General features: G+C 45.8%; 1 long non-coding RNA gene across 1 annotated transcript in view; it reads left to right on the top strand.

Moving 5' to 3' along the window:
• Window positions 1-23516, top strand: part of LOC131480771 (uncharacterized) — a 41710-nt gene extending 18194 nt beyond the window's left edge. Inside the window, exon 3 of the long non-coding RNA XR_009245806.1 lies at window positions 23437-23516. This is a non-coding gene — a long non-coding RNA (uncharacterized LOC131480771). The remainder of the gene's footprint in view (window positions 1-23436) is intronic.
• The last annotated feature ends 740 nt before the right edge of the window (window positions 23517-24256 follow it).

Here is a 24256-nt window from a genome sequence, read left to right on the forward strand (position 1 = left end):
CAGATGCTAATTGCGTAGCAGCCGGCTGTCTGCGCTGCTGTCATCTGGGGGATTTGAAAAACACTTTGCCAACAACAGAAGTCATTAATCTTCACAGTGGCTCTGAGGAGTCCTAAACATCCATTAAGCCATTGGGAAATCTGGGATTTCAAAAGGCACTGGGCGCAGGGCTTTGCAACCTGGGTCCCAGGTGGACCCTGTGAGCCAGACTGTGAGGAGGCTGTCAAGCTGTGTAGCGGCTGCTGGGAGGGAGGCGAGCCGAGGAGGAGGATGTTGGCTCCTGGGGCCATGCTGGGTCTATGCAGGCACTGGCTGTTGCTACATCCCACTCAAACTCTGGCTTATGGGAGGAGCCTGGGTTCCTCTTCTGGTCTCGGTCTTTTCCTTCGTTCTGGTTACTTCTTTTTCTCCTACAACCAGGTCTTTCAGTTTCTCATGTCTGAAGTCACGGGTTCAGAGTCTTTGAGAACACAAAGCAATCTCCGAAGTTGGCTTTTTGAAATTTTGTCATAAAGTTCTGATACCCTGGGGTCGGACTAGTTTTCTTGGCTGTGAAGACTTCGGGGTTACAGGCCAAGTCAATGGCTGTCGCTCTGTCTTTGCTGGCTGCGGATTCTGGCCCACGGCAGGTGCTTCACACACAGTTTCAGAACGAACGTATGAGTGAAGGAATCCTTGCCAGGAGCCAGGGTGAGAAGAAAAGGCAATGTGGTGCTGGTCATCTTTCAGCCACTGTGCAGGTGGGATGCAGAAATGACCACTTTGACTTTCGGTTGCTGTGCTATTGACTAGCACCTTTAATCCATCCATACTGCGAAATTTGTAGAACAAGTGACTTCAAGTGAGATGCCTAAAATCTCATAAGTCTTAGAAATGCAGTGGATTATTTTCCATTTAAGCAGCACCTGAAAGTGTGGTATACATATCTACATGTATAAATCTCTCTCTTTGTATACACACACATTCACAGGTCTCTGGATAAGTGGATTAAAGCTCTGGTCTGTCACCTATTACCTGTTTCCTTATCTGTGAAATGTGAATAATGACACTGCCTTGGAAGGCCACTGTAAGAATTAGCTAAAGGACTTGAACCTCCGGCAGGCAGCTACCCCACTGCCTGCCGGGGGGCCTTGGGATGGCCACGCCTCAAGCCTGGGAACACACAGTAGCTACCACGTACACGTGGGGAGCTGCTCCCAGATTTGCCGGAACCTTGATGGCTACCCCTTTCCTGGGTGAGTCCCGGGGGTCTGTGTAGCGAGTCTGGGCCTCCCCTACTGCTCGCCATGTGGCTTGAGCTGGGGGGAGGAGCCAGGAAGGGTGGGACTGGGGCCCAAGGACTTGAACCTCCGGCAGGCAGCTACCCCACTGCCTGCCGGGGGGCCTTGGGATGGCCACGCCTCAAGCCTGGGAACACACAGTAGCTACCACGTACATATGGGGAGCTGCTCCAGGGCGGCCAGTGCGCCATTTGGCGCCAGGCTTCGCCTGCTGGCCGCCCGGCCAGAGTTTTTGATTTTTGGTTCATTGACCTGCTTCCTGGGAGGCTCCCTCCTGAACCCACAGTGCTGGGGGCGTGAAGCACTGTGCTTGCTAGTAACCTGATCTCTGAACACCTCAAAGTCTCTTTGGGGATCCCTTCAATCAAAATGGAGGAAACAGAATGCTGGCAATTAGGGAATCCCAAATGAACTTGAGGCTTGCACCTAATGGTCCTCAGAGCAACCACGGGCAGGTGCGTGATTCACGGCTAGGAACAGGCCCAAACTGGGAGGTAAGGGGACACCACAACTGGGATGAGGCTCCCACCAAGGAGTGTATATGCTGGAATGGGGGCTGTGTTCTATCTAGGAAACAGTTGCAGTCACCCGAGGCACTAGTGTGGGCTGGGATTGGATGCACCAGGCCGGTTCAGATCCCAATACCATCTGGTGTTATGGAGAACCAGGGTTGATGTGGGACTGACTAGGCTGGGTCTCATTCCTCTTCTGAACCATGTGTGAGCTGTATGTGGGTATGGACGAGCCATGGCCGGGCTGAAACATCCAACAACAGGAACCAGAATGGGGTGAAAGCCAGCCAGGAAAAACCACTGTTCCTGCTAGGACAGGAGGTGAACTGAGTAGGGCTGGCTCAAGAACCCCCTGGCAAGCGCAAAATCTGGCATTGGGAGGGGTTCTGATGGAGGAGCCTGGGCAACTCCTCTGGCAGGACACAGTCCCTGCAGGTAAGCGCAAGAATCATGATAGGAAACAGCCCAGAATAGGCCATGGAAAGTTTCCCACTGGCATGCATTCAGCATGGGTCAGGAGCAGATCAGGCTGAATCAGTTCATGTCAACCACTGGCAAATCCGATCGCCAGACCAGAGTATGGGATGGGCCGGGTTTGGTTGCGACAAAACCAATACACATTATGGAATGCCAGGGCGTGGTTGCCTGTACTGGATATGAATGCAGCACCCATCCAGCACACGTGAAATCCAGGAAGGAAGGGGCAGAGCTGGCGGGGGGATTAAGGGGCTGGTCCCCTCGCCGGTCAGCTACTCCCACTGGAGAGTGTTGGCTGAGATAGAGACAGACCCGACTAAGCAAGGCTACAACACCTGTGCGCTGCATGTGGACTAGATCAGGGCCGCAGCATCAGCTGGCAGAAGCTGTCACTGGGGACTAATTCTGTCGAGTCAAATCACAGGACCACCTAAAGAGTGCATAAACCGGGACAGAGAGACCTGGGAGGGAAAAGTGGGTTCCCCCTTCCTGAATCACTATTCCCGTAGGAGGGCATGAAAACTAGGATGGGGGCTGGGATGGCTAGATAGAGAGGCACTCAACAACATCTGTGAGGGCTGGATGGTTGAGTTGATTAGATAGAACTAAGCTTTAATACCCATTGACGGGTACCAGAGCCAAATGGGATGGGGGACAGACGGGTCTTCTGCTACACATACTGGCAAACCAGGGTGGGGGGCGGGCTTGGTGGGGGTTAATGTGGGTTGCCCCGACTAGGCTGCAGCTCCCACTGGTTGATGTAAGGGCCGAACCAGACTGGACTGCAACACCCATTGGTTCCAGTGCAACTCGGGACTGAAAACAGAACCAACCCAGCAGTTGCAACCACCAGCTGATCGGGGTGATGGACTGTGCCGGGCCCTGTGCTTGCTAGAACATACAAAAAACTAATCTGGGAATACCTCAAAGTATCTTTGGAGATCTCCCCAATCGAACTGCTGGACTCAGAACTCTAACCAAGAAAAGACAGAAGACAGAACGGGACAGTCATTCATCTCAGCTATATGTTGGCAGCAAATTATGGGGCAAACGGAGACTTTATGATGGACCATATCAATCAGTGGACCACCTCATCGAGCGAAATGCGCAGCAATTCATAACTAGAGAACTATTAACACCACTTGGGCACATATCTCGGAGCATGCCCCACATCCGGGACTTGGGGTGGGCAGGAAACCGGGTGGGGCTTCTCCCTCAATGTCCCCCTTTACCTCAGATGCAGGATGGAAACAATATGGACATAATGGCATTGCCCACTTTCCTATCCCTCTGAACCTTTTTTTTCCTTTTTTCTTTTTTTTTTCTTTTTTTCTTTTTCCTTTAACTGTAATTAACTATGTAAAGATTGTCAACAACAATACAATAAAAAAAAAAAAAAAGAATTAGCTAACATAATGAAAATGAGACTGTTAGGAGAGGTTACAATTTAATAATTCGGTATTCATTCATGCTCCATTTTTAAATTGCTCTAAATGGAGCGTTCTGTTGATTTATCATAAGTATACATGCAACACTTTTTTGAAACTTATTTATTTAGTTATTTTTTAAAAGATTTTATTGTTATTGGAAAGCCGGATATACAGAGAGGAGGAGAGACAGAGAGGAAGATCTTCCATCCGATGTAGCACTCCCCAAGTGAGCCGCAACGGGCCAGTACGCGCCAATCCGAAGCCGGGACCAGGAACCTCTTCCAGGTCTCCCACGCGGGTGTAGGGACCCAAAGCTTTGGGCCGTCCTCCACTGCTTTCCCAGGCCACAAGCAGGGAGCTGGATGGGAAGTGGAGCTGCTGGGATTAGAACCGGCGCCCATATGGGATCCCGGGGCTTTCAAGGCGAGGACTTTAGCCACTAGGCCACACCGCCGGGCCCGAAACTAATTTTTAAAAATTGATTTATGGACCCAGTGCAATAGCATAGTGGTTAAAGTCCTCACCTTGCACTCGCCGGCATCCCATATGGGTGCCAATTCTATCCCGGTGGCCCTGCTTCCCATCCAGCTCCCTGCTTGTAGCCTGGGAGAGCAGTCAAGGATGGCCCAAACCCTTGGGACCCTGCACCTGCGTGGGAGACCTGGAAGAGCTCCTGGCTCCTGGCTTTGGATTGGCTCAGCTCCAGCCATTGTGGCTCACTTGGGGAATGAGCCATCGGATGGAAGATCTTCCTCTCTGTTTCTCTTCCTCTCTGTACATCTGCCTTTCCAATAAAAATAAATAAATCTTTAAAAAAATTGATTTAAAAGGCAGAGGGACACAGAGAAAGGGAAAAAAATCATTCATCGTTGGTTGGCTCCTCAAGCAGTGGCAACAGCTGGGGCTGGGCGGGGCCAGGAGCCAGATCGCTCACCTGGGGTGCAGGGACCCAAGTACTTGCACCATTGCCATGGCCTTGCTGGTGTGCAATAGCAGGAATCCGGAATTGCAAGTAGAGTTTGGATTTGTTTTCATATATTCTACCACAGGATGTGAGCATCCAAGTGGCGATTTAAGCCTGCCAAATACTTGCCCCACATACATTAAAAAAAATGATATATTTACTTTTATTGGAAAAGCAGATTTATAGAGAGAAGTAGAGACAGAGAGAAAGATGTTCCATTTGCTGGTTCTCACCCTCCCCACCCCCCATCCCCCACAGTGGCCGCGACAGCTGGAGCTGAGCCCATGGAAGCCTCAGCTGTGGGGAGCTGCCTTGTGCAAGCTTGTGCTGCCTCTTGGCTGCTGTGGGTGGGAAGGGGGTGCGTCCTGGCTTCAGGTTGCAGCAGCTCTGCAGGGCACCCCAACGCTAGAGCTCACATGGGAGGGACTAAGCACTCCAGTTGTAGCTACTTTGTGGTCACTTTCTCTCTGTACGTCATGCTGAAGAAGGTACCTAGAGTGGGTGGGACAGGTAACCCAGCGGTTGAATACACCGACATCTCATAGCAGAGGGTCTGGGTTCGATTCCTGCCTCTGGCTTCCTGGGAGGTAGTGGTGATGGCTCAGGCAGCTGAGTCCTGCCCTCCTGTGGGAGATTTGCTTGGGGTTTCTGGCTTCCCGTGCTGGCTTTGTCCTAGGCACTTGGACGTGAAACGGTTAATGAAAAGTCTGTCTCTAATAAGAAGGCTGATGAAAACATGAAATTCAAAGATAAGGTCATTTTGGAGGAAACACTTTAAGGAAATTCCAACTTTTTATAAAAGATTTATTTATTTATTTTTATTGGAAAGTCAGATGTACAGAGAGGAGGAGAGACAGGAAAATCTTCTGTCCCATGATTCACTCCTGAAGCAGCTGCAACGTCTGGAGCTGACTCGATCCGAAGCCGGGAGCCAGAGCCTCTTTCGCGTCTCTCATGTAGATGCAGGGCCCCAAGTCTTTGGGCCATCCCCGACTGCTTTTCCAAGTCACTAGCAGGGAGCTGGATGGGAAGCAGGGCCACTGGGATTAGAACCAGTGGCAACCCAAATGGGATCCTAGTGTGTGCAAGGTGAGGACTTTAGCTGCTAGGGTACTCCACTGGGCCCCAACTTTTTTTTTTCTTAAAAGTAAATGCATTTTCCTCAAATTTCCTGAAGACCCAGTGTGTCTTCTGAGAATATTCCCGGTGTCCTCTGTTAGACATTGTCCACCTCATAGTCTCCTGGGGATTCAGTCCAAGTCAGGCTGAACCTTCACCGGAGAAATTACTCTGGGGCCTGAAAAGCCACCTGGGCTGTCCCCATGGTGTTGGTGATGTTTAGTGTGATTTTTATTCCTAGCAGGGCTTCTCTGTGCAGGAAAGTGTCCCTTCCTTAGGGAGCCATGAGACCTGTGGGTCCTGGCACATCAGTGACTGGAAAATCTTTCATATGCTCATGCGACCCTAGATTTTATCCAGCCCAAAGCAGAATTTGTGCTTCCTCTAACTAAGCAATCGGAACAATTTCACGAGGTTCAAACATTCCTTTATAAACCAACAAGATAGCAGGCCTGGCTTATTAAATTATTCTACTGTAGCCCAGAAAAAGTCAGCTTTAAAAACCAGGCAGAGGAATTAAAAATTGTTGAGGTCAGTGTGATGGCCTATTAGACTAACCCTCTGCCTGCCGCACTGGCATCCCTTGTGGGCGCTGGTTTCAATTTCAGCTGTTCTGTTTTTGATCCAATTTCCTACTAATGGCCTGGGAAAGCAGTCAAGGATGGCCGAGCCCTCTGGGCTCCTGCACCCATGTGGGAGACCTGGAAAAAGCTCCTGCTTCCCAGCTTCAGACTGGCCCAACTCTGACCATTGTGGCCATTTAGGGAGCCAACCAGTGAGTAAATATCTCTCCGTGTTTTTCCTTTTTTTTTTTTTTCTGTCACTCTGGCTTTTAATAAAATAAATAAATCATTACAAAAGTAAACATGCGCCCGGCACAGTAGCCCAGTGGCTAAAGTCCTCGCCTTGCACTTGCCGGGATCCCATATGGGCGCCAGTTCTAATCCCGGCAGCGCCGCTTCCCATCCAACTCCCTGCTTGTGGCCTGGGAAAGCAGTCAAGGATGGCCCAAAGCCTTGGGCCCCTGCGCCCGCGTGGGAGACCTGGACGAGGTTCCTGGTTCCTGGCTTCGGATTGGCACAGCACCGGCCGTTGCGCTCACTTGGGTAGTGAATCATTGGACAAAAGATCTTCCTCTCTGTCTCTCCTCTCTGTATATCTGACTTTCCAATAAAAAATAAAATAAATCTTAAAAACCCCCACATCTTTGCTATTTTTTCCTAACATGAAAACTAGTATGCTTTTATTGCAAAACTTGAAGGTAAGGGAGAGAAATGCATGATTCCACTGCCCAGAAATGATCAATTTATTTATTTAATGTTTGGCATGTCCTTTTAGACTTACATGTCATGATCACACATATACCTGTTCTCTTAAATATATATTATACTGCTGGTAAACTACTTTAAAATGTATGTTTTTGGGCCCAGCATAATGGCTCAATTGGTTAATCTTCCCCTTGCAAAATGCCGGGAACCCATATGGGTGCCAGTTCGTGTTCCAGCTGCTCCACTTCCCATCCAGCTTCCTGCTTGTGGCCTGTGGAGTTTGGCCCAAAGCCTTGGGACTCTGAAGAAGCTCCTGGTTCCCGGCTTTGGATTGGCTCACTCCAGCTGTTGTGCCCTATTGGGAAACGAATATCATTGTTTTTTCTTCTGTCTGTAAATATGACTTTACAATTAAAGAAATCTTAAAAAATATATTTTTCTTACATTGTGAACATATTTTATGTCATTAGGTACTCTTCTGTTATATTCTTTTTTTTTTTTTAAGATTTATTTATTTTTATTGGAAAGGCAGATACACAGAGAGGAGAGACAAGAGAGGAAGATCTTCTGTCTGATGGTTCACTCCCCAAGCGGCTTCCGTGGGTGGAGCTGAGCCAATCTGAAGCCAGGAGCCACGAGCTTCTTCTGGGTCTCCCACGTGGGCGCAGGGTGCCAAGGCCTTGGCCTGTCCTCAGCTGCTTTCCCAGGCCACAGGCAGGGAGCTGGATGGGAAGCGGGGCTGCCGGGATTAGAATCAGCGCCCATATGGGATCCGGGTGAGTGCAAGGTGAGAACTTTTAACTGCTACGCCATCGCACCGGGCCCATATTATATCCTTTTTGAGAACTACATAATATTTCCTGTATGAATGTATCATTATTTACTGAGTCAACCTAAATTCAGGTCGTTTTCAACTTGGGCCTGTTACCACAGTAGCGTTCATGAGATCTTAAACCAAATTATTTGAATACAACTCGTAACAGTGGAATTGCTACTGTCTATAGATGTTTCAGACATCTGATGTGAGTTACTGAATTGCTTTCTAACATGATTTTATTGAATTTATATTTTGCTGATCACCAGTAGATGAAACTTATTTTATTTTAATTTTTTTAAAAGATTTATTTATTTTATTACAAAGTCAGATATACAGAGAGGAGGAGAGACAGAGAGGAAGATCTTCCATCCAATGATTCACTCCCCAAGTGAGCCACAATGGGCCGGTGCTGCGCCAATCCGAAGCCGGGAACCTGGAACCTCTTCCAGGTTTCCCATGCAGGTGCAGGGTCCCAAGGCTTTGAGCCGTCCTTGACTGCTTTCCCAGGCCACAAGCAGGGGGCTGGATGGGAAGTGGAGCTGCCGAGATTAGAGCTGGCGCCCATATGGGATCCTGGGGCGTTCAAGGTGAGGACTTCAGCCGCTAGGCCACGCCGCTGGGTCCTGATTAAACTTATTTTAAAATGTATTTATTTGAAAGACACAGAGAGAGAATCTTCCATTCACTGGTTCACTCTGTGAATGGCTACCACATCCAGGGATGGCTCAGGTCAGAGCCAGGAGCTTAAAGCTCCGTCCCAATCTCCCCTGTGGGTAGCAGGGTCACAGGCGCCTGCCCCGTGTCTGCTGCTTCCTCAGGAACATTAGCAGAGAGCTGAATCCGAAGCAGAGCAGCCAGGATCTGAACCTGCACTCTGCTATGTGATGATGTGAGATGTTTGTGTCTTAGATGGTGCCTTAACTCACTGTGCCGTGATGCTTGCTCAAGACATACCCTAGCATGTTTATTGTCTACCTGTCTTTCTGTGTCAGTAAGTCAATTGCTTGTTAGTGTGCTTAGCATGTTAAAAGTTTTCTGTGTTGCATAATGTACTTACCCCCCCGTGCCCCACTGGGGTGTCATCTACATTTTAATTTCTTTTTATTTATTTTTTCTTCTGTATTTTAATTTTGTTCATGTAGTTTGTTCATATATTCTTCTGATGTATGTAGTCAAATTACATAATAATTTCTTCTGTGGTTTCCATTATGTTTGGAAGGATCTTCTCAGATCCTAGGGAAGAGACATTTTTCTAGGGGGTGGGGGTCTCCCGTTGTGGGGGTGACCGAGAGGCTGACTAAGCCTGTTGTATACCCCGGCTTCCTAAGGGCCCTGTAACTGTGTCTTGCTTTTACAGATGACAGAGCAGTGGTGCGGAAAGAATGAGAAATAAGATTGGGGTAGCAGATTACAAAGTCCCCTAATAACAGCACTGTTTTATGAAAAAAAAAAGTAATTAATTCGGAGGTGGCAGAAAGGAATAATAAATTTCTTTTGTGCTCGTCCTGTAATCTTCCGCTGGCCACGACACATGGCATAAGGGAGTAAAAGCGTCCCTGAAAGCTGATTACATCTTTACGCCTGGAATTGATGGTTCTAATTTATTTTTATTGATCGTGTAGCATTTTATAAAAGCTATATGGATGTCATGGTGCTTACCCAGAGCAAACTTGCTGTGGCACCCGCCATCCATCTCTGATTGTTCACAGTGTCCACAGATGAAAGCAGGAGGCCTTTGAATCGGAAGGGCCAAAGCAGAAGAACAGGCCACACGTTGTGGTGGGCTCCAGGACCACAAACAGGCGGCAAATGACCGACTGTTCCTGAGGCAGGCTTGAGCTCCATGAGGCGGGGGGTAGATTTCACTAATCAAAACTGGAACCACCCAATAGAGTTTCAGGTAGGCAATGGAGGGCAATCAGGTGCAGTTTAACAATAAAGGGACATTCTGAGGGATGATGCACTGGTAGGCAATTTCATCACTGGATGAACGTCACAAAGCATCCTTAGCCAGAACAAGACAGAGAGCATGTCCCTAGATGACCTGGTCTCATGGGACTGCTGTTAACCTGTGCGACCTGTCATTTGAAGGAAATGGCACCGTGTGTCACTTATCTGTGTAATTATGTCCTGTGTATGACTTGGGACATGTCTGCATTATGAAATGATTCATTACTTATCTGAAATTGAAAATGAATAAGACATCCTGTATGTTATCTGGTTACCCTAGCACTATGGGTTTTAAGCATCTTAAATACTACATACTAAGCCCATATGTTGCATGTATTAGATGAGGCTGTTTCTTTGTCAGTCCAATGGCAGCAGGTGAATGAACAAGATGCTTTGATGGAAAAGTTCCCCAAGAACCTTACCTAGGAAATAGAAATATTGCATTAGTTTCGTAGGACTGCTGTAACAGTGTTGCATGCTGATGGCTCAAAGCCATAGGCGTGTGCTGTGTCTGAGTTCTGGAAATGTGAAGCCAGGTGGTGGCAGTGGTATGCGGCCTCTGACTGTGACCCCTCCGCAGGAGTTCCTGTTGCTTGTTCCTGGCCTTTGGTGCTTGCTGCTCCATAGTTTGTAGCCACAGCACTTTGGTCTCTGCTGCTACTGTCACTGGATGTGCCTGTGGGTCTGGGTCTCATGGGGCGTTTTCTTCTTCCTATAAGGACACCAGTCCTGTTGGGGTAGAGTTCATGCTAATGATCTCATCTCAACCTGATGTCATCTGCAGAGACCCTGTCTCCAAATAAAGTTGCGTTTACAGGTACTGAGTTGGGGGTAGGACCAGCATATCATTTCAGGGGGACACAGTTCAACCTGTATGATTGTCCGATATCCTTGATCAGATATTGAAAGTTAGGAAACAGATTCTCTTGTAGTTCTTTTTTTAAGTTGCTACATATAACTACACCCCACTGCCCAAACTAGTTCTTGCTTGGTCGTTCTCAATTTGGAAAGATTTCCCGTTTTTAAAAGAATGATTAAGAAATCTATAATTTAAGCTTTCGTTTGCAGCCTGCAGCCTAAACTTGATGTGCAAAGGAGGAAATTCTGGGAACTGGCACCATCGTTACGGAAGGACGTTTTAAGATCCCTCAGAAAACTAGAAAGAGATCTACCATGTGACCTGGCTCTCCCACTCCTGAGACTGTTTCCAGAAGAACTAGGATCAATGTATGAGGGTCGCCTGTACTCTGGATCTGCAGCAGTCAGTTCACAGCAGCTGGGATGTGGAGCGAGTCTGCATGTCCACCAGCTGATGACTGGCTAGAGAAAAGGGCGTGTGTACATGCCATGGAATATTACTCGGCCACAAAATGAATGAGCTGATATTGGCCACAAAACGCATGCAAGTGGAGATCAATGCACTGCATGAAGTAAGATCCAAAAGGAAAAAGAATCACAATTCCTCTTATTTGTGGTAGTTTATACACACATATATTTACACGCACACACACATGTGTGTGTGTGTGTATGTGTATATACACAAATAGGAAATTCAAAGTAATCCAACTTTAAAAGACATCTCCCGTGTGAACCAGTCATATAAACAGATGCTCTTGGAGCGCTGTGTTGGTGTGGTCACTGAGCATGATTTGTACTGAAGGGGGTGCGGGGAGTCTTGAGCAGGCCGCAGGCTGGGTTTCCTAAGTGCAGACTGGTCACTCAGCTTTGACTTGTTTCAGCCGAGTTGTTCGAGTCAGGTTATAACAAATGATGTTTTCTTCAAGATTTTTAGTTCTGATTTTGAGTGGAAGAAGCTGATTTTTGACATGGAGTTATCTCTGATAATGTTCATCTTTTTCACATATTCCTAGGGGACATCTCTTAGGTGCCAACAGCTCTTCTGAAAGCTTTTAGGCTGCAGTCAGGATAGCACACCAACTTGGCCTAGTAGGCTTCCCAGGTGGCATCGTCAGGACTACACTAAACGCTGCCCCCCTCCAATTTTTCTTGACTCCGTATTTATAATAGCATCCATCACTACATGCAGCATGCACTCTCCCAGTCTCTTTCCTTGTGTTTTTTTTTTTTTTTTCCAACGATGGGCTTTGCTTCTACTGTGTTCAGGCTGTGTCTCTTTTCTGGATGGGTCTGTCTTCAGGAAATTGTCCTAACCTGGTTCTGATCTTATCTGTGTATCCATCAGTCCCCTTCCCTCCCACCTGCTCTGAGCTGCTGCTAAACCCTGTTCTGTGTTAGGCTGAGTTTGGAGATATGAAATGGGTCCACTACGTCTGAGGCATATGCAGTTTTTGTCTTAAGTCTGTTCGTATCACCTGATGGTCCACGTTTCCCTGCCCCAAGTGCCTCCTGTCTCTGCATTGTCTGCCAGGGACTACTATGAAAGAGACAGTTTAGAGTACATTTTCCTTATTTTTACTTTTTTTATTGGAAAGGCAGGTCAGATTTATGCAGAGGAGAGACAGAGAGAAAGATCTTCCATCTGATGATTCACTCTCCAGATGGCTGCAATGGCTATAAGGCCTTGAGATCTATCCAAAGCAAGGAGCTGCTTCTGAGTCTTCCACATGAGTGCAAGGTTCTGTGGCTCTGGGCCATCCTTTACTGCTTTCCCAGGCCATAAACAGGGAACTGGATGGGAAGTAGAGCACCCAGGAAACAACTGGTGCCCATATGGGATCCTGGCACCTGCAAGGTGAGGATTTAACCATTGAACCATTGTGCCAGACTCGTGGGACACATTTTCAAACACTATTTGTTGATAAGAGTGATTACATGTAAGCAAGGAATAAGCCACCCTTCACAGGTTGTTCAGGTTCAAAACCAAAGCTCAAGAAGGCCACTCAGGGTGGATGGCAGAGGGTTATAATTCAAACTGTCTCTAGTGAACCTTAGTGTCCACAGGAAAACTGTAGTGACAGCTGAATTGCATAGTTCTCTCTATAGCTACAGAGAGTTGGAATAATTAAAAGAAGAAATATGGATAGGTGTTTGACCCCTTTCTCACGGCTTCAAGATATTAAAAAACCTTTTTTTTTTTACTTGCAAGTGAGAAACAGCAGAATAGGAGCATGGATAGAGAGGTCTTGCCCCTGCTAGTTTAGTCCCCAAATATTCACAACAGCTCTGGCTGGGCCAGGCTGAAACCGGGTACCGGAAACTCCATCTGAATCTTGAATTGGATTAATGAAGTTTTTGTGTGTGCAATGTATGGTCCTTCCAGGGAGCAATGAGAGACCTCTCGCAACAGCCCTGGGAGTGGAAAAGCACCACCTGGGAAACCACAGTGGGAGTTGAGCCCTGATACAATGTCATCCATCACCATTGGACCGCAGAAAACATGTGAACACCAAATAGTGGATCTGGTGTTTTGTGGTCGTGCACCAGGGCAGGTCAGTTATCATAGCACAGTAGGCCTAATAGCTGCTGGAATATGTAAATGACCTGTAGGGAATAACAGTAATTTGGTGTGATAGAAAAATATCTGGGATTTTGATTGATGATGAATGCACAGATGCTACTAAGATTACTGTAGCTTTTGCCATACACTGTGATGGAAGGAAAGTTAAGTTAGAGGTTTGGGATTCACAGTGCCCTAGGTGGAGCATCCCACAATGCCCTAGGTGGAGCATCCCACAATGCCCTAGGTGGAGCACCCTTTCCCTTTGGGGAAGCATCACTGGCTGCAAAGCGACCACTCCAGGCCCGGTCACCCAGTCTCCCCGGGCAGCCTTGAGATCTATAAGGCAATTACCTGGTGACAGTGGAGCCTGGATTCATCACCTCTCCTCTTTATGCATAGCTTTCTTCTGTGTTGCTGAATGAGATGTGCTGGCCCCATCTTTATCCGAAGGTTAACTGCTGTGATCTATGTCCAATAAAACATGTCACATGCCTTCGGGCCCTTAGAAGCAAAGTCAATATTTACTAGGTGTAATTTCATCTAGGCAGATAATGTAGGGAAAATTAAAAGGGAGAGATTAGCTTTCATTATTCATGATTCTTTCTTTATCCTGTTTTCATTCTCTTTGATGCACTTCCTAATAAATATTCCCTCATGATGATGATTGTGGGAATATATTTTATAATTAAAAAAACCCTGGATTAATTTTGTTTTTTATCCTTCCATAACATTTAGCTTGCTATGTTATCATTAAGAATTCAAAAATTTTTATTGAAAGGTGTTGGAAAAGCAGCCACCCCCCCATAAAAGGAAAGAAAAGAGTTGAAAGAAGAATCATCTGCAATGCAAAAGGAATTGCAAGTAATAATGTTCTCTGTACTTATAATCCCTGAGAGAAATATGATTAATAGTGGTGTTTAAGAGAAGTTTCAGCTTTTTCTCCCCAGTTATGTGTGTGTGTATAGGTGTGTGTGTGTGTGTGTGTATGGGTGTATGTGTGGTTGTATATGGGTGTGTTTGTATGGGTGTGGGTGTGGTTGTATATGGGTGTATGTATGGATGTGGGTGTGGTTGTATGTGTGTGTATGGATGTGGGTGTGGTTGTGTATGGGCTGTGTATGGGTGTGGGTGTGGTTGTATATAGGTGTGTGTGTATGGGTGTGGTTGGGTATGAGTGTGTGTGTGGTCGTGTATTTGTGTGTGGGTGTGGTTGTACATGGGTATGTGTATGGTTGTATATAGGTGTGTGTGTATGTGTATGGGTGTGTGTACATGGTGTATGTGTGTGTGGTTGTATATGGGTGTGGGTGTATGTGTATGGGTGTGTGTGGGTGTGGGTGTACTTCTGGATACAGGTGTTTTTTTCATTGAGTTTGGTGATTAGTCATGGCAGAGTGGCACTGTTCATGCCAAGTGCTTTTCTATGCCCTTTCTTTGACAAGGTCGCCTTCTCCCCACTCCCCTTTGGGGGATTTCTCTTCCATGTGTTCACCGGATTGATCTCAGAACGCTTTTTCTGCCTCATAGTGGTTAGGAAGGAAGCAGTGGATAGGATTCAGCATCAAGACCGAATTTGATGGGTGACAGGGACTGTGGATGGGAACTCGTTATCTGGGTTGGTGAACTTGACATGCGTTCAGTATTTGCTCTTTTTGCTGCATGGGGTCTGGAATGCTGAATTTTGCTGGATACCTTTGCAGTGGGGGCACCTTGTGACACTATTCTGCCAATAAAAGAATATGTCTGTTAAGGGTTTCTGGAGCGGCCACAAAACCAGTCCCACATTATGTCTTAACAGATTTGTTTATTTGAAAGGAGGAGTGACAGAGAGAGAACATAGAGACAAATCTTTGTTTTTTATCTACAGGCTCACTCCCCTAAGTGGCTGCCATAGCCGGGCCTGGGCCGTGCCCAAGCCAGGAGCCATTTACTGCATCTGGGCTTCCCATGTGGGTAGTAGGGGTACCAGTATTTGCACCACCTTCCATTGCTTTCCCAGGTACATTAGCAGGGCGCTGGATTGGAAGTGACCCAGCCAGACTTGATCACTGCTTTGATATTGGATTCTGGTGTGGCAGGTGGTGACATAACTTGTTGTACCACGACACCAGACCCCAGGTGGCCAATCATTTTCAAGTCTCAGCAGCACATTTGTGTGGGACATAGGCCTTCGTTCTCCATTCAGGTACCTTGAGAAGAATATCCTGCTGCCTAAAGAGCCGTCTTCCTCCTGCTGCACAGCCATTGCTGCTTCCTTTACTTCCTCGAGTCTGAGCTGAGCCCTAGATCTGTCATTTGCAACCCACCTCCACAGACATGCCCCTTTACTTCCACGTCTGAACATAATGATGTGGCTTGAGGCATGGAAATCCAGACCCCTGAACAGGTGCCCATGGTTGGGATGATCAGCTCCAGGTGGACCTTAGTCAAGGTTCCTGGATACCATAGGCAGATGGGCATAGAAGTCCTCCTTTCCTCTTCTTGTGGTCAGTCATGGAGGGGTATTCATGCCCATGAGCCTCCTGTTGAGGGTTCTACATGTCTGCAGATGCTAACAGATGATCTCGGTCAGGGAGCAAGTGTGGCATCGCACTGGTTCCCACCTTTCCTTGCCTCATACCTCAAAGGCTTGTGATTTCCATAACAGGTCTCAGCATGCTAATCCTTCATCCAGGTCAGCTTGCTGGAGGAGTTGGGTAAAGATATCACCTGTGTTTCATGATTGCTTTGCTTTGGATGTTTCCCCGTCAACTTATCAAACCTTAATCAAAGGGCCTGTGGTTTGAGAAGAGGAGGAGGAGAGATCAGTGAAAGGATGCCTAGCTTGCCATTGCACACACTGTGTTGCCCCAGGACTTGCAGCATCCTGCCGATAAGAGTGAACCACCTGAACTTGAACTTGCCTGCCTTCAGAACTGTGAACCAAATAAAGCTTTATTCTTTCTAAATGACTCCATCTGTGGTACTAGGTTATAGGAGCAGAAAATGGACTAAGACAGTGATGAATTGCTGTGATCTAGCAGCTCTTTTCTCCAGGGATGCTTATAAGATGCAGTGAATTCTGATGTTTCCAGAATTGGCTTTTGGAAGACAATTCAGACAAAACCCCATTTCTTCTTGGTGTTAAGCGATGGCCACTGAAGCTCATTGGAAAATTTTTAGGAAAAATAAGACGACCATTCCTTTCATCCTATATGGTTGCATGGTACATGTTAGTTGCACAACTATCAGAAAATAAAATAATAGGGAAGATAGTAATCACAGCACAGAGATTATGGTTAGTCCACTTATTTATATTCATATGGCATATGCATGTATATTTGAGCTTTTTTTTTTTTTTACAACAATGGGACCAAATAATTAATTCTATTTGGAACTGGCATTTTGTACTTGATATATTAATAATATATTTTGTTGCCATTAGACCTACATCATTCTTTGGCCAGGCTGCATGATACTCCATAATCTGTGAATATAAAGTAGGTTGTTGCAAGAGTCAATTGGAATCATTATGGAATAATATATTTGGATGTTTTTGTTCACTGTGAAACGTGACACTAATGTAAATCATGGTCACTGATCTTTTCTCTTGAAGGTTGAGGCTACATTTACGGTTCTTTTCTCCTATCCCTTTAGTGCCAGTCTTTTCTCTGAAGAGGTTAAAATGTTAGTCCCAGAACTTGGCGAAACTTTTTCTGCTCCAGGGTGTGAGACTTGAATTCCGATGCCCTGAAGCAAATGTGTGAAGGATATCTGTGAGTTTGAGCCAGGAGGCCTTGGAGGGCTCCTGAGGCCGGGCGGTAAGCACACTTGCTTTGCAGGGTTTCTTTAGGCAATGCCCACCTTCTTGCAATTTTCCCCAGAAATGCACCATCACCGCAGATGGCTGGTGAGCTAATGCGCATCGGAACTTCCGACATGTCAAACCTTGCTGCCACTGCCTAATGACTTTTTGCTGTGCAAAGAGTCCTGTCACCTGGAGGGGTTGTGTTAATGAGCAGTTTTCTTTAGAAAAAGTCAGTTGTCAAGGTCCGAATAATTAGGAACATTGGGCGCAAGTCTGTAGTGGGCACTTGTTTCTCCATGATTATCAACGATTGTTTCACTTCCTGGCCATCCAGAAAACCAGGTGGGTAATTTGAGAGTCTTGAAGGGGGCATTCTTTGCCTGAGAGCAAATGCCCGAATTGGGGGGAGGAATTGGTAGCATGTGTGGACTTCAGTGTTAAAATCTTTAAAGAAGTTGTGAAGCTGTTGTATGCTGGGTCCATGCAGTGGGTGTGGATGGCACGAAGGTGTGAAGAGAACAGCTCCCCTGTTTGGCAGGACCCAGGGGAGCTTCCAGCTGTTTGGCAGAGCCCGGCGGATGTCTCTCCGACCACCTTGAAGCAGTCTCACCCCCTTTTTGCATGGACACTCAACCACCCCACTAAGAATTCTGTGATCTACTGAGGCATTGTTTGCCCCTGTGAAGTGGCTTTTGCAACCAACGTGAGCTTGGGAGTTAGTGTTATTGATAATGTCTTGGTGAGTGGGCCTTTAACTGCACACAGTAGTACAATTAAGTCCATGCCATTTCTGGACACCTTATTGTATACTTACCCATTGCCCTGAAATCTGGCCTAGACATATAGCATGCCTTCTGGGAAATGGCTTGATAAGAATTTTACAAACTAATGTAAGTGCTGGGAGTATGAGCAGAAACTGCTATGGCAAAAAAATATAGTTACTGTGACCTTAAAGGTTAGCCTGTCCTTGCAACTCTTTAGAGCATAGAAAGTGTAGTTGGTTTAGCTGCTTTCTTAGTTCTTTTTTTAAAATTCATTTTATTATTATTCTTATTATTTTATAGTACAGTTTCATATTCCCTTATCCCCTCCCCAGTTCCCTCCTCCCCAGTTCCTCTATATCATTACTAACATATAGTTCTTCATACTCAGTCATATGTCCATCATTGCGGGCCTGGACAATGGCAGAGAGTCCAGAATCCCATTGTCAAGATATAGTAAACAGTTTCATTGTAAGTCCATCTTTGTCTGGAAGTAGAAATGCATACCACACTACATCCTCACATCTGAATGTTAGTCTCCATTTCACAGCTACTGTACATCCCCTTAAATGAAAAGTCATGTTTCAAAATCAACAATAGAAAGAAAAGAGGAAATTTACAATGCCATGAAGTTAAATGACATGTTACTAGATATGATAGTCTCCATTACACAACTACTGTACATCCCCTTAAATGAAAAGTCGTGATACAAAATCAACAAATAGAAATTTACAATGCCTGAAGTTAAATGACATGTTACTAGATATGACAGTCTCCATTACACAGCTACTATACATCCCCCAAAATCAACAACAGGAAGAAAAAAGAAATTAACAACACCAAGAAGTTAAATAACATGCTATTAAATGACTAATGTGTAGCTGAAGAAATGAAAATCAAGAACCTTCTTGAAGAAAGTGATGCTACCGTATGATATACGAGTCATTGAATGATTTAATCAGAAGGAAGTGTTTTGAAGAGATGAAACTAACAGAGAATAACAAAACCCATGTGATACAGTTTCCGCTAATCTTTGTTGAAGTGTGTCTCCTCCAGACAATAAGCAGATGGGTTTTGTTTTATAATCCAGTCTATTACTCTATGATGTTTGATTAAGCTTAAGCCATTTACATTTACAGTTTAATATACATGGGTGTGACGTTGGTCCTGTCATTTTAGGAATGGGTTGTTCATTGATTTAGTCTTCTGTTGTCATTTTACTGGGACGTTTTTTCCATTTGCCTTTGGTTTTGGTAGGTGCTATTCCTCTTCTCTGCCAAGAGAACATCTTGAAGTATCATTTGTAGGGCAGGTTTGGAAGAGGCAAATTCTTTTAGCTCTTGTTTACTGTGGAAGAATTTTATTTCATTTTCAAAGACGAAAGAAAGCTTTGCTGGATATGTTATCCTGGGCCAAAATTTTTTTTCTTTTAGAATCTGGAATATGTCACTACATTCTCTTCTTGCCTATAGAGTTTCCTGTGAGAGATCTCCTGTGAGCTTAATTGGCACTCCTTTATATGTCAACTGATTTTTTTTCATGTGCACATTTAAGGATCTTTTCCTTATGTTCAATTGAAGAGAGCTTGATGATCATGTGTCTTGGTGAAGATCGCTTTTGGTCAAGCCTGTTGGGAGTTCTGTGTCCCTCCTGGAACTTGTTTCCCAATTCTTCCTCTAGATTAGGGAAATTTTCCTTTATTATTTCATTAAATACATTTGCAAACTCAGCTTCTCTTTCTGCACCTTCTGGGACTCCCATAACTCTTAGATTTGGCCTCTTAATAGTGTCTTTCAATTTTTGAATACTTTTTTTGGCCTGATCCAGCTCTGCTTCCAGCTTTTTGTTTGCTTCCCTCTGGTGACAGGAAATACCTTCCAATTCTGAGATTCTTTCTTCTGCTTGCTTCATTCTATTTTGGAGACTCTCCACTGTACTCTTAATTTGCTCTACTGTGTTCTTAATTTCTGATATACCAGCCTTGATTTGCTTTATTGCTTCCTTAAATTCTTTGAACTCTTGCATGAGCTTCTCATTTTTGATCAGAATCTTTAAAATGAGTCTTATGGATTCTGTGTGCCCCATTTTCTTGATGTCTTCCTCAGTGAACTCTGAGATTGGCATAGGGTTTTGCTCCGTTGCAGGAGAGTTTTCGGCAATAGTCATTGTGCCTTTGTCTCTTCTTTTGCTCTTGATAATTGTACTTCTGGTTAGCAGAGTCTTCTCCTTTTGGCAGGTTTCTAAGCTGTGTCACCCACAGGGCTACAATGCGATTTTACTTGTTGCGGTTGGTACACAACTTTTTGCTTGCAGCCACTTGTGCCACAACCTCCAGCAAGTTCCAGGTCTGGGTTCTTATGTCAGATTTCCACTGTGGTCTCCACAGCCCCAGCTCTTGGCTCACCACTCACCACCTCCTGTGATACTGTGGCGAGGCTGCACCGTTGTCTCTGCAACCTTTCTCCCACTTCTGGTTGGAGCAGGTCCCAGGATTAGAGAGACACCAGGTGTCCTATATAGTTAGGTTGTTGGTGGCGCTGATCTTGCTGGAACCTGTTGGACATTAGCTCTGGGTGCCAGATGGACCTATTTTGACCCGTACAATGCCACAGTTGGTATTATTTTCCTGCGGGACCAATGCAATCCACTGACCTCAGCAAGTTCTTGCGAGCTCAGCACATGCGCAGTTCACTGTTGTCCCCTGCAGTCCAAAAACTATTGCCACAGTGTCCAAAATGGCGCCTGCCGTACAACCACTAAGGTTCTTGATTTGCTGGTCGTCAGACCCGAAGGCTATCCCAGACCTGCCCTGAGTGGAACCCGTAGAATGCCACGTCGTTGCAGTTCACCCAGACAGAAATGAACTCACTCCCAGCTCAGCGCATGCTCAGTCCTCTCCCTCGCCCTTTCCTCCTTATGCAAAATGGCACCCAATTCAGATCTAGGGGGCTGACTGGGCTGTGAAATCCACTCTGTTCTCACACTGCCCGTCTGAGATCTGCTGCTCTGTCTCTGCTCCTGGTCAAATCAAACGGACATTTCTTTGTCTTGGTTCACCACCCGAGCTCCCAGTGAAAGTCCCTTCCCACCTGGTTGCTGGTGGAGTTCCGGCTGCTGTGGAGTTCAGATCGCCATGCTGGAATATCAGTCTCTGCAACACCACATCATTGTGTCCGCTGCTTTCCTGTGTCTGTCAGTCTCCAGGTACCCCTCTGCTGTTGTTCTGTCCTTTCCTATTTCCTGAAATATGTCCTCTCTGCTTCATCCTGGTTAAATGTTTTTCCGTCTGTATAAACGTGTCCTTACCCTATTCCGCCATCTTGATTCTCCTCTGCTTTCTTAGTTCTTTAACTAGAGGAAATATAGGGCGATTTTGTTAACATCATAGAGGTACACTTTGGATTATTGTTTGATTGTTTATGAGGTTGTAGGGCCTGCAGTTGTAGGGGGATTTAATGTTTGAAACTTTTTGTCTTGGATCTTTATGTTTTCCTTTCTCTTTTGTTATATTTCTCCCACTAAGTGATAGATAAGTTGTGAAAATAAAATGTAGTAGGAACGTTTTACTGATTAGTAGGCAACCATCTGTGCTTTGGCCTTGGAGTTCTGGCTGTCACGTAATGGCTATTTCTGAAGAATGAATAATGGCATGCTTAAAAACAAACTGATTATAGTAACCAACAGAATTATCTTTAAGAGCACCTGGTTGACCATGAAGTAAAAAAACAAAATAATCAAACATCTGTGCATACCCACTTAGTCATGAAGTAAAAATAGAATAATCAAACAATTGTGCAGAGGCTTGTGATGTGTCTAAGTAAATCAAAAGGATAGCTTCCTCTTCAAGAGGGCACCAAGTGACAGTGTCCATGTCTTTTCTTATCGCCGACTCCACACACGCTTCTTGAGCTCCGAATTCAGCTGGAGCTGGACTCCGACAGTTGTACCTGACATTTGGTAGGATGAAACCGGGGCGGGCACACACACACACGCACGCACGCACAGACACATACACTCGCTGAATAATAAAACTTCCTGATTGGACAGCTTAAGAGAAGGCTTCGTTTCACTCAAGTGTTTGTTTATTGTGTTCATGAGAATCGGGGCTTTTTTGTTTTTCTCTTTAGGGTTTTTTCCTGAGTCAGAAAATCTCATTGAAAGGAATGAAGGGCTTTTCCTTAACGATTTTTTTATTTATAAGATTATTTTTATTGGAAAGGCAGATTTACAGAGGGAAGGAGAGACAGAGAGCAAGCTTGTGCATCTGCTGGTTCACTCCCAGATGGCCGCAATAGCCTGAGCTGGACTGATTTGAAGCCAGAAGCTAGGAGTTTCTTTTGGGTCTCCAATGTGAGTGCAGAGACCCAAGGCTTTGGGCATAGTCTGTTGCATTCCCAGGCCACAAGCAGGGAGCTGGATGGGAAGCAGAGTAGGCAGGACATGAACCAGCACCCGCTGGTGATTGCAGGCTGAGGATTAGCCTGCTGAGCCATTGTGCCAGTCCCTTTCCTTAAAGGCTTCACACTTCTAAGTTTGGTCCAGTGACATGTGAATTAGTTTCTATCATTATTGTTTTTTTCCAGGTAGAATTACTAGTGATGGATGTTTTATTCATATCATTAGCTACAGAAAATGCAAGGCTGTTGCTTCAGAAATGCGCTTGAGGGCCTGGCGTGATAGCGTAGAGGTTAAAGTCCTCGCCTTGAACGCACTGGGAATCCATATGGGCGCCAGTTCTAATCCCGGCAGCCCCGCTTCCCATCCAGCTCCCTGGTTGTGGCCTGGGAAAGCAGTGGAGGAAGGCCCAAAGCCTTGGGACTATGCACCCGCGTGGGAGACCCAGAAGAGGCTCCCGGCTTCGGGTTTGCGCAGCTCCCTCTGTTGCAGCCGCTTGGGGAGTGAACCATCGGATGGAAGATCTTTCTCTCTGAATATCAACCTTTCCAATAAAAATGGAATAAATCTCAAAAAAAATGCACCTGAGGAATTAAAAAGAGAGGGTTTTAACCATTTCCCAACAGTGTTGGTTCCCTGTTGTTAGGCAAAGGAGGCTGGAGACCCCTGGGGTCTGCATTTGGCTTCCCAAACTTTCCAAGCCACTGTGGGCTGTGGCTGGGCAGTGCAGTGCGTTACCCCAGCCAGCATCAGACTGTGTGTGAGTATTGGAGAAACACCCTTCAAATGGCCACTAAATACCTAGACATGGATTAGTGCTGAAAAACGCTTCTAGTATTCCCCTAACTTGGACCTTGCCTCCCAGGTACCAGAAGCACTAAGCTGACATAATTGTTCACAGGTGTTTCCCAGTCCTGTTCAGAGTTTGTGTCTATTCCTGTGAGAACACAAATCCACCTCCTATGGTGTCAGTGGGAATGGATCCTTCCCTGATTCATCGGTTAAGCACCTGTGTGTTCTTGCTTGTTAGAGGATGCTCTTGAATTTTTGGAAGAAAGGTGGTGGTGCCTGCTTATAGATGTGGCAGTTACCACAGGCGACGCTGCCCTGCCTTCTGCTTTCTCTCAGAAAACTGATTCTCACTAGGATCTGTGTTGGTTCTTTGGTGAGGCTGGATGTAGGTTGCATATGCATAACTGCCCTTTGTTTCATCCCCAATTTCCAATTGATTTCTTGATTCTCCTTTTTCTTCTAGGCATGGCAAAGAATGCTCATTCCTGCTGTGAGCTGTCCCTCAACCATTGACAGGCAGCAAGGAACATGTGCCCTAGCAGATTTTCATTTTATTTGAAATGCAGAGAGAACAAATGACACACACATACACAAAAGCATGATAGAGAGATAGAGATAGAGAGAGAGAGAGAGAGAGAGAGAGAGAGAGAGAGAGAGAAAGCATGTACAAGCTCTTTAATCTGTTGGTTCACTTCCTGAACACCTATAACAACCCATGGCTGGGTCAGGTTGAAACCACGAGCCAGGAACTCCATTCACATCTCCCACAGAAGTGTTAGGTGGGTATTAACAGGAAGCTGGATAGGAAGCAGAGTTGGCACTCAAACCCAGGCACTCTGGCATGGAACGTGGGTATCCCAAATGGTGGCTTCACTCGTCGCACCACAGTGCCTCCTGCTCTACTCCCATTTGAGGTTAGGCGAAATGACAGTACGTGTAGCTCTCCAGCACTGTGAAATGTTCACCTTCAGTAACTTTGCTGTAGGCAGGTATTTAAGCAATGTTGTCAGGGATCACAGGGAGCCGGAAGGATGTTTATCTCTTTGCTCACATGAGATAGAATGATTGAATGCTGGGAAGTTGTTATTTGAAACCCATACATCATTATTAAATCATAATGGCATTTTCTTTTGTTTGAAATCAATATTATAATTTTTATACCACAATCGTTTGTGTAAGAGTAGCCTCTTAGCAGGGAGAATGTTTCAGCTGATTTTCCTTGAGGCCTCTTTGCAGGGAGAAAATGACTGACACATGATTGAATCGTTCCTGCAAGTTAGCAA

The sequence above is a fragment of the Ochotona princeps genome, chromosome 7 (genome assembly GCF_030435755.1).
Source record: "Ochotona princeps isolate mOchPri1 chromosome 7, mOchPri1.hap1, whole genome shotgun sequence".
Taxonomy (NCBI): domain Eukaryota; kingdom Metazoa; phylum Chordata; class Mammalia; order Lagomorpha; family Ochotonidae; genus Ochotona; species Ochotona princeps.